Source organism: Mauremys mutica, chromosome 7, assembly GCF_020497125.1.
Source record: "Mauremys mutica isolate MM-2020 ecotype Southern chromosome 7, ASM2049712v1, whole genome shotgun sequence".
In the NCBI taxonomy this organism is placed as follows: Eukaryota; Metazoa; Chordata; order Testudines; family Geoemydidae; genus Mauremys; species Mauremys mutica.
Genome location: NC_059078.1, coordinates 90,706,494 through 90,717,598, shown reverse-complemented (window position 1 = coordinate 90,717,598; position 11,105 = coordinate 90,706,494).

Sequence of the window (11,105 nt, the reverse complement as noted above, 5' to 3'; positions counted from 1 at the left end):
GGACATGGTAAAGAAGACTTGACAGGAAAGATTATGAGCTCAGTTTTGGCAAAGTGAGCTACCATCCAAGATAGTAAACTATCCTGGACAAAGACTTTCCTAATCTTTATTTTACAGCATCCAGCACAATAGGGCCTTAAATCTAATTATGCCCTTTGTGTTATTTTAATATAAAGGATTCATAATAATAATAAAATGAGATGTCTTAATCTCACATAGCTATTAGGTATCTTATTTTCTTCAACACTATTTGAGCAATTCCAAATAACTTCATCAATAGACTAGTACAGAGACTAAATTTAGATCAGGGACTCCTCACATCTCTAGTATATCCATGTATATTTTCAGAGATAAAAGAAAATCATGGACACAAAACTGTAAATTCTGCAATTTTATCATCTTTCTGTATTTATTCATCATTTCCTTCAGACTAAGCTTTGACATGAGAAAGTTTTCTGTTTATAGCTTTTTCCACTACAAAGACTCTTCACTGAATAGACTGTTGTATTGTAAACTGTGGTCTACAGAGTATAAACTTAGATCAATGTACGCTGCCTTGCATCAATCTAGTTGTGCATGCATCTACACTTAAATTTGTCTCCCAGTGATGTAAACTTTCTGTTATACCAACAGTAACACCACATCCCTGAGCAGTGTTGAGCAATGGCTGATGTATTGAGATTGACACAGCGCAAATGTAGACATTTCATTACCTATGCAATGCCAACCACCTCAGCCATCATTGGCAGAGATCAAACCTGGGACCTCTTGAGCTAAATGCATGAGCCTCTGCTGCATAAGCTAAAAGACACATCTCTCTTAGCCAATGCTGTAGCAGGCTCATCAGTCTCTAGCAGGCCTAGCCACTACTAGAGGGTAAAAGAGTGCTACACTGAGCAGGCCCTAACAGTCCTCCAGCAACTGTCCCACAATGCCAGACACTGAATGCTCTGGTTACAATTGTGAACTTTGCTTCCTAGGGGTCATGGAGACTGAAAGAACCCCCCATCCTTTAAAGCCCTGTGGATTTTTGAAATGCCTTTTCCTGATTGTGCAGTTTGGCGAGCACACCTAGCTGATCTCCACTGTTGTGCACCACTTCCCAGCTGACCGTGCTGGCTACATGCTACAGCTTACAGCAGACCAGAGATATTAGATCTCCTGGGCCAGTGGGGAGAAGAGGCTGTGCCCGCTGTAGAAAAGTGGACATCTATGAGCAGATTGCACAGGGGGTGCAGGAGAAGCGGTATGACAGGGATAAGTAGCTGTGCTGCGTGTAAGCAAAGGAACTGCACAAGGCATGCCAGAAGGCCAATAGTCAATCCGGTGACAAGCAGCAGGTCTGATGCTTTTACAAAGAGCTGCATGCCACAGTTGGTAGAGCCCTATCACCACCTCGCACACCACCGTGGATATCTCCCAGAAGCTCAAGTCACAGGCCTCTGGCATGAACAGTGAGGACAACGATGACTGAGACATGTGACCATGGGGTGGGAAGGAGTGGAACACCTGCACCAGATAAAGAGAAGAAAGAAGAGGACTCAGGATAACATGTTCAGCGAGATCCTGAAAGCCAGTGCTGCATCAGACCATGAACATAAGGCCTGGAGGGTGAATGTTGCAAACTGTATGGAGGAGGAAAGGACAGGAGAAAGGCCTAGGAGTCAGAGATGGAGATGCACCAGGCAATAATGGGGCTTCTCAAGGAGCAAACCTAGATGCTGCAAACTCTGGTGGACCTATAGGTCCAACAACCTGCGCTCACCTCCCTTTGCAGTCCATAGAGAACTCCAGTATAGCACCATCCTACACCTTCCTACCCCCAACATTCTATATGGCATCAGGGATTGCATTCCTACCCCTATCACTCCACACTGGGGAACATCAAGGACAACCAGAGTTTCACATACGTCAACTGTGGCTCTCACAGGACAGTATATGTCTAGCTAAAGTGGACATTAATGTTCCTTCCCCTTCTTTAAGCTCTGATCCATACATGTACTAGGATTTTAATGTATTTGATTTTAATTTTCACAGAATTTTTTTTGAAGTATTTTTTGTTACTCAGTAAAACTCTATTGTTTGGGAAATAATTCATTTTTACTAGTTCCCAACATATGCTGCGAAATGGCTGGCAGTATTGAAAGCACCCACTCACTTCTGATTGTACACTTTTACACACCTCATAGGATCAGTGAGACACACAGTGCAATCCTAAATATACAGCAAGTACCACAAAAGTAATAGTTGTTATATTCATAGATGTGCGTCAAGCACCACAACATTCCTAACAGGCCCCCAAACTGCAGAGCCAGGCAGAGCACAGTACAACCTACCACAGTACTGTGGCTCGCTGTTAACATTCTCTTGCAAAGCCTCGATGAGCCATCTAGCTCCACATGGAGCTCTTCTGATATCATTAAACACAACATTAAAGTAAGATATATATTGTTTCTGTTAAGAAGGCTTTTAAAAACGATTGACACATTACTCTAAAGCTTGCCAGTGGGTTATTTAAATCAACTTGGTTAACTTTTATTGCAACATGGTTCACGCTCCACCTATAAAATATGATTTTGTTCAACTTTCCTTTCTCCAAAGTAATTGGTTCAGTTTCTGAATGTAGTTAAGATATAGCCAAGTTTTTTGTGCTATATTATTAAGAGCAGGGTTTCCATACATTTCACATGATAATACCAGAAAGATATCGCAGAGCACTTTGTTTGCTACAGTAAGTATATCTTTGTGAAGGAAACTGCTCAAATAAAATTGCCTGCAATACCAAAACAGAATGCCTTTGAAGTCACCAAGTTTATTTTGATTATGTGGGGAAATTACATTTTTATTGTATTTATTAACCATTTAATTGCCTAATCAAGAATCTGCATCATGGAAAAAAAATAGCCATCTATATCACTACAGAGGTGTAGTACAATGTGCACCACAGCTGCATTACCACATAGTAAAAATTATGATTACAACAGAATGAAGGATTCTGGCTATACACACTAAGGGCTTTAGCCAGCTCCTAGTTAAGCCAATGGGAGTCTCTTCATTGACTTCAATAACACAATTACACAATAACCCTACATTTGACTTTACCAACAACAACAACTATATGTTTTTAGAAAGAGAGAGAGAGAATTCCCAACAAAAGAACCAAGGAAGACACCCACAGGCCCCCAAATTTGTAATAAGACATGCTCTGTCCCCATCTTCTGATGCCTCAGGAACCTCTCAGACTCTGTATAGTAAGGGGCAACTTCATGTGATTTATTAACATTCTCATCACCAACAGTCTCATGCAGCAAATTATTTACAGTGCTTCTCTACCTTTAGCTCTTTCCCACAGGGCCAGAAAGGACCACAAATCTTCCTCCTTGAGATCACTGAAAGCTCTGAACTCAGCAAGCTCAAATCCACCCTCCTCATTTACTGTCTTCCTGTGTTCTTCTTATATACCCCTCAGCTGATGGGGTATTTGTCTCATCCAGCCTGCCAGCCTGATCAGCCAATTAGCTTGCACATTCTCAGTCAGCCTTCTCCAAAGTAGCTGACTGATGCTTAAGTGATCAAAATGCTGGCTCACCTGCTAGTTGCCACCACTCTATCACAGACCTCCTTACCACCCCTCACATAAGAGGCATGCTGGGCGTTGGGCTAGAGGTGGGAAGTGTGCATCAGGGGCAGGGCTATGTGCCGCAGAGATGCCTTCCAGCTCTATGGCCCTGGGACAGCCTGGGGAGGCTACTATAACTTTGCATCCCAACGTTGCTAAAGTTACATTGGGGGACATTTTGACCCCTGGCATAGGCCATAATCAGAATAGTACACGAATGGTATAAAGCAGTGCTTAAATTTGTGCCAGAGCTGAGCTCTGGCACCTCTAGGCTTGGCAGTTTATAGCTCTGGCACCTCTGGGCTTGCTGGGTCAGTTGTGAAAATAAAAAAACCTTGCTAGAGCCCTGGCACCCAATTGCTTGAGCCCTGGCATCTCTTTCCTTACAAATTAAGCATTGGCATAAAGCCACCTTAGCTCTTCCCCCTTCCCCCTACCCCCCACCATCACTAAGAGGTACAGCATGCAATCTCACTCAATTTATATACACACTTTACTCGAAAATTTTTTACTGTGATAGAAGGAAACGCAATATGAATGTTACACAATGAGACAGTCCCTTGAATGCCTTTAGCTCAGGCAAGGAGGCACTGAATCAGCACATGCCACAGCTCCCTTGACCATAAACTCTTTCCAGCCACCCTGCCCAACATTTGGGTACAGTGGCATCTTCTCGCTACTTTAATGCAAGAAAGGCTGCAGCCACTTCCATCCTTGCAACCTGTCCCTATTGGACGTTCAGACTTGGGAGAAACTATCAGAAACTATCATAGACCCAGGAATGGCTATAATCCAAAATCTGTAAAGCACTATGGAGATGAAAAGTGATCAATGAAAGCTAAGTATTATTAATAAATATTAAGATAAAATAGTATCTATATTCACTTTCATTAGGATGAGGTTTCTATCCTGAAATTAAGCTTTTGACCATGGTAAGGATATAATCATATGTAATACAACTTCTTCAGAGTACTGTACAAAACAATTTCCTAATAATAAAGATAAAAATTTAATGCACAGTTAACCAGCATGTCCATGAATAAATCTTGATTGATTAGCATTCCATGTAATTAATTAGCAAAATATGACCAGAGCCCAGTGAGCACCATATATGAGATACAATAAAGCAGGACAAATTATTTCCCTTCTAAAAGGAAAAGCAGTCAGGGATAATGAATGATGTAGACAGTGATCGCGGTCCTACAGCAAGCTCTATAAAGGAGAGTGTTATTTTCCATGTTCTGGAGGTTATCACTATTACAAAACCCTATATTTCTTTTTACAAAATTATATAATTGGAATCATATCTTTGTATTATAGACACCATTTCACTTACACAATATAATCAAGCAAAATTGCTGTGTATTGATCTGTCCACAGACCTTTAATAAAAAGTAATAATTTATACAATGTAATTTCTCTGGTGATTGTTTTATGGTACATTATTATTTGTATGTCTTTGAGATTACATCAAACTAGTACTGTTATTAACACTATCTTTACTGATATACTGGACTGAAATCCAGTGGTTAGACTTTTATATTGCAGATTTTTTTTTAATTTTACTAATTTCACCATAACTGATAACATGCCTCTTATCTAATTGTGCCCCAAACCACTAGTCCAGGAAACAGATCTTTCCAAGAATCTGCATTTACGCAATTGTTTTTTAAAATGAATACAAAAGAATTCTCAAATTTTTCATGTAGGGCCTCATTCCCATGTACACTATGACCACTTGACATCTTCCTGGCAAGGTAAAAGAGCTTTAAAATGAGTGTAAAATTACCATGAGTCATAGCGGTACGAAGTGGCCTGAGTATAAATGAGAATTAGGCCCATTGTCTTCTACCCCAGTGTAAGGGGGATTGTGAAGAAGGTCAAATGGTGACCTCCAGTGAACAATGTAAAGAGAAGCAAAGGAGCCTTCTAAAGGATGGAAAGTCCTTCCCCATATAGATTACGGAGCAGCAGCACCTATGGGCTGTGCTCCTCCTAAGCCTCCAGAAACCCTTCTGCACAAACACTGCAGCTGCTTTGTGGCTTTTGGGAGAGGAGGGATGAGAGTGGTGAGCTACAGATCTAGTAGAGGATGCCATTTTGTTTTACAATGCCTACGCAGAGGCCAGACAGAATCATCCTGCAGGCCAGATCCAGCCCACAGGCCTCCCGTTAGACTACATTTTTTGTAAATTCTGGGGCATGCATATGTTGCATACATAGATGGCATGCTACTGAACTCAACTATGTGCTAATAAAGTTTGCGGATGACACAAAGATGGGAGGTATTGCTAACACAGAGAAAGACCAGGATATCATACAGGAAGATCTGGATGACCTTGTAAACTGGAGTAATAGTAATAGGATGAAATTTAATAGTGAAAAGTGCAAGGTCATGCATTTAGGGATTCATAACAAGAATTTTGGTTATAAATTGGGGGCACATCAATTGGAAGTAACAGAGAAGGAGAAGGACGTTGAAGTATTGGTTGATCACAGGATGACTATGAGCCGCCAATGTGATATGGCCATTAAAAAAGCTAATGCGGTTTTAGGATGCATCAGGCGAGGTATTTCCAGTAAAGATAAGGAGGTGTTAGTACCATTATACAAGGCACTGGTGAGACCTCATCTGGAGTAGTGTGTGCAGTTCTGGTCTCCCATGTTTAAGAAGAATGAATTCAAACTGGAACAGGTACAGAGAAGGGCTACTAGGATGATCCGAGGAATGGAAAACCTGTCTTATGAAAGGAGACTGAAAGAGCTTGGCTTGTTTAGCCTAACCAAAAGAAGGTTGAGGGAGGATATGATTGCTCTTTATAAATATATCAGAGATATTAATATCAGGGAGGGAGAGGAATTATTTAAGCTTAGTACCAATGTGGACGCAAGAACAAATGGATAAAAACTGGACACTAGGAAGTTTAGACTTGAAATTAGATGAAGGTTTCTAACCATTAGAGGAGTGAAGTTCTGGAACAGCCTTCCAAGGGGAGTAGTGGGGGAAAAAGATATATCTGGCTTCAAGACTAAGCTTGATAAGTTTATGGTATAATGGGATAGCCTAATTTTGGCAATTAATTGATCTTTGATTATTAGCAGGTAAATATGCCCACTGGTCTGTGATGGGATGTTAGATGGGGTGGGATCTGAGTTACTACAGAGAATTCTTTCCTGGGTGCTGGCTAGTGAGTCTTGCCCACATGCTCAGGGTTTAACTGATTGCCATATCTGAGGTCGGGAAGGAATTTTCCTCCAGGGCAGATTGGCAGAGGCCCTGGAGGTTTTTCGCCTTCCTCTGCAGCATGGGGCACGGGTCACTTGCTGGAGGATTCCCTGCACCTTGAGGTCTTTAAACCACGATTTGAGGACTTCAATAACTCAGACATAGGTTAGGGGTTTGTTACAGGAGTGGGTGGGTGAGATTCTGTGGCCTGCATTGTATAGGAGGTCAGACTAGATGATCATAATGGTCCCTTCTGACTTTAAGTCTATGAAAACTCAGCACACCCTTCTCAAAATGGTTGGATTTCAAAACTGAAATTAATGCTGTTCTTTGCTGCATCTACGTCCCCTTTTCAGTTTCTCACCATGTAAGAGACAAATACAGTGGGGGGGGAGGAGCCAGTGGCATCATGGCATTTGAGTGAGTTATACAGCATTAAGAGCAGTTTGTGTGTGTAGCACATCTTGAATATGTCCAGGATTCATAGGTCTGGGACCTCATCTCCCTGTGGATACTCAGACTCCACAATGTTTTAAGGACACACTGCTCCTCCCTGCACACAGCTACAAACCTCTCCCTGTTGGTGGAAAAACATGATCGAAATCAGACAAATGATAGACTTAAGAAAACTCTGCACACTTGTTCCCTTCCTGTAGGTTTTTCCATGGTAGAGGGAGTATATGAATCAGTATAACTAAGGCTATGTTTAAGTCAGGCTCGTGACCTGTCCATGACTTTTACTATATACCCCTAACTAAAACTTGGCCCGAGGTGTCACAGGTGCTCTGGGGGGTTGGGAGGGGGCATGCCCCGGGACTCTCGCTGGCAGTGGGAGGAGATCTGGGGGGCAGTGCGCAGCCTGGGACCCCTGCTGGTGCTGGGAGGAGAGGGTTGGTGGGACTCGCAGGCTCCCTACCCAACTCCATGTGTCCCTGCAGTTCCTAGGAGGAAGGGCAGCCAGGGGGGCTCCATGAACTGCTCCCGCCACAAGTGTCAGCTCTACAGCTCTCATTGCCTGGGAACTGCAGCCAATGGGATCTTTGGGGACAGCACCTGCAGGCACGGGCAGTGCGCGGAGACCTCTGGCCCCTCTGCCTAGGAGCTTCAGGGACTTGCTTGTGGGAACCAGGGATCTCTGCCCCACCCAGGTAAGCGCTGCCCCACACCCCAACCTCAGCCCTCTCCACACACCCAAACTGCTTCTGCTGGCCCAGCACCAGCCACCACAGAAGTCACAGAGGTCTTGGAAAGTCACAGAAACTGTGACTTCCATGACAGACACGCAGCCTTAAATATAACCAATTATTGACTCATTTGTTGTCTATTCAGGTGTCAAGATTCTTCATTAGTGACAAAAAAAAATCCCCAAATATCATCTCTTTCCTTAAATCTTTACCCTACATTTCCCACAACATTTGTATCTTGCACCATTCCATTCTCTCTCAGCATACGCACAGTGTGCCCAACCATTCACCTTTAACTTATATTGCTTTTCTTATTTTGTCTGTTTTACATAATTGTCTTAGTACTCAAATTAGTATAACCAGTTTTTAATATCACACATTACTGTATACACAAGATCCTAATGCAACCCTTGGAAATACCCAATGTTGTCAGAGCTCTACCGGTGTGGTGCTCTGCTTTCTCCTTGTTGATATCACTCGGCTGTGTGTGTGAGTTTCCTCTGTGTGCTGCCCCAGCTCTGCAGATAGCTGACACAGCAGACCCGACGAGAATCCCCAATAACCACAGAGTCCAGTAAGATGCAAAGCCACGTCGGCTAGGTTTATTGCGACCTCGGACACCCGTGCAGGGTCCCCGTAGATTACTTAGTCTACCGGGCATACTGCGAGAGAGTGCCTCTTGGCAAGGACCCGGCTTAGTGGCGGGACTTTCCACTCCCCCTACGGCCGGACAAAGGCACCTCCCCAGGGATGCATTCTTATACACAGATACAAACAAGTTACACATCACACCTGACGTATTAAGGTACAACCTCTCTACGTAGCAAGTTACAACCCTTCTACGTATTAAGGCACCGCCTTCTACCTTGTACATGTTGGTTCGAACAAAACAACTTTATCCATCATATTACCCTTTTGCCCCTGTCATTGGGATGGGCCAGCCTGTTCCTTGTTATCTGTGTGGAATGTGCAAGTATGTGAATGTTACGTACCTAAAAGGTACTGATCTTCTTGCAGCATCAGCCCTTTCCTTGCCAGCTCCTGTGAGCAGGGCCTGCCTCTGGCTCACAGCTTAACTTTGCTTTATGTTAGCAAAGTCTTGACCATTACTTTAGTTCAGGCCTCAGGCCTCATACCAGGCCTCTGATACCAAGGTTTATATTTTAGGGCCTCCTCTTACTACACCCAAGAAAGGAACATGAAGTTCCATATATTTTGACATGTTTCACAGACAGAGAAGCCATAACTCCTAACATTATTGTGTGTCACATATTGCACTTATGACCAACAAATTCCACTAGACCCCCAAGTTTTCCAGCTCTACACTGGTTCCCCCCAAAGAACATGCACCACTGACTTCACACCTCTTACACCCTGAATTTGAGGAAGATTCAAGGAGATTGTAAAAACTTTTTGAAACTATTATTTCATGAAGTATTTATTTGAAGCCTCGACAATTAAAGGAATCAAAAAGCCCTGACAAATAAAAGGAATCAAAGTGAAATGTTTTGATTGACCAAAACCAATATGTTTTTTTCAGAATTTTCAAAATAATTGAAACTTTTGCTTTTCATTCCAATTGAGGATGCAGGTTTTTTTGAAATGCTGAAAATTTTCACAGGCTGCTCTAAATATCAATCATCAGGACACAATGGTGTGTATATAGCACAATTAGCTCTATTGCATCACCAAACGGGCCCAACCATTAGGGAAAAAGAACTGTTTTGGCACACAGAATCCGCCTTGAGATCTGTTGATGTCCAATGCCATGAGATCAGCAAAAGAAAGGGTGGTGAGTTTCAAAGGCCCTGCAGAGGGAAGAAGAGCTACATGAGCTGTCTTTTTCCATAGAAAAACTAATGGTAATAGCACCAAACAAGTGCTTCAAAAAATCGTATTAAAAATAAACAAACTGCAGCTAAACTCAGTTTATATTAATGTTTTAATTTGGGTCACAAGTGAATAATATAAATCACTGTTACTTGAATACATTAGATATTAACAAGGCAAAAAATAGGGCACTGGACCAACCAAACTACATATAATTCTTTTCCTACATTGCTGCATAATACTCTTGCAAGTACCAAGAACTAATTTTCTAAAATATATGTGCTCATAGAAGTTCCTTTCATACTGTTTTATTTGTATTTAGTATGTATAGAGTTAAAGATCATGGGAAATTATATCATCTACTAGGTTACAATCTAGATGCAATAAATCGACCCCTGAGAGCTCTCCTATTGACTCCTGTACTCCAGCGCCGCAAGAGGCGCAGGCAGAGTCAATGGGGGAGCAGCAGCAGTCGCCTCACCACGGTGAAGACACCACGGTAAGTCGTTATTCATGTAGCTGAAGTTGCATAACTTACATTGATCCCACCCCCTAGTGTAGACCAGGGCTCAGAGATGATCTTTCTCTGGGGCTGCTACTGAGAATGGCACACAAATAAAAATGGCAAACCCCACAACACATTTTCTAATATACCCACAGTTCCCAGAACTAATTCAGCATATCAAAAAATCTGACTGTTGTAAATTGACATTATTTTTCACTCATTTCCTGTGAAAAATTCATGGGTTGGTGGGAGTATGGCATTATGGTACAGTAGTTTCCACCTCCTCCTCTATTCCCCCTCAATTTCTCATTCTCACTCTTCTCAGATGCCTCACCACAGCCTCTAACACAGATAAGCTCAGAGCCAGCCTTATAGTTAGTGGGGACACAAGCAATTAGGCTACAGGAAAGACTCAACTGCCAATGGTAAACTTGCATCCCTTTTTCATCTCACTATTAGAGCGAGACGCAGGTATAATTCTACAATGCCCCCATTGCCAGAGAGCAAGCCAGTCTATTAATTTTTAATTTGCTTACTTTACACTAAGAATTCTCTGAAGGTCACCCAAAAGAATCAGGCCTCAAGCAGTCATTCACAATCCTAAAGCCACAGTGTGTTTTGATTCTGTCAGGAACACAACAGTTCTGGAGTGGAAGCTTGCCTTAAAAGGAACATGCAACCTGTCACAAACCTTTCCCTGTTTTTACTCCATTACAACCACTACAGTGCTGGAGAACACTT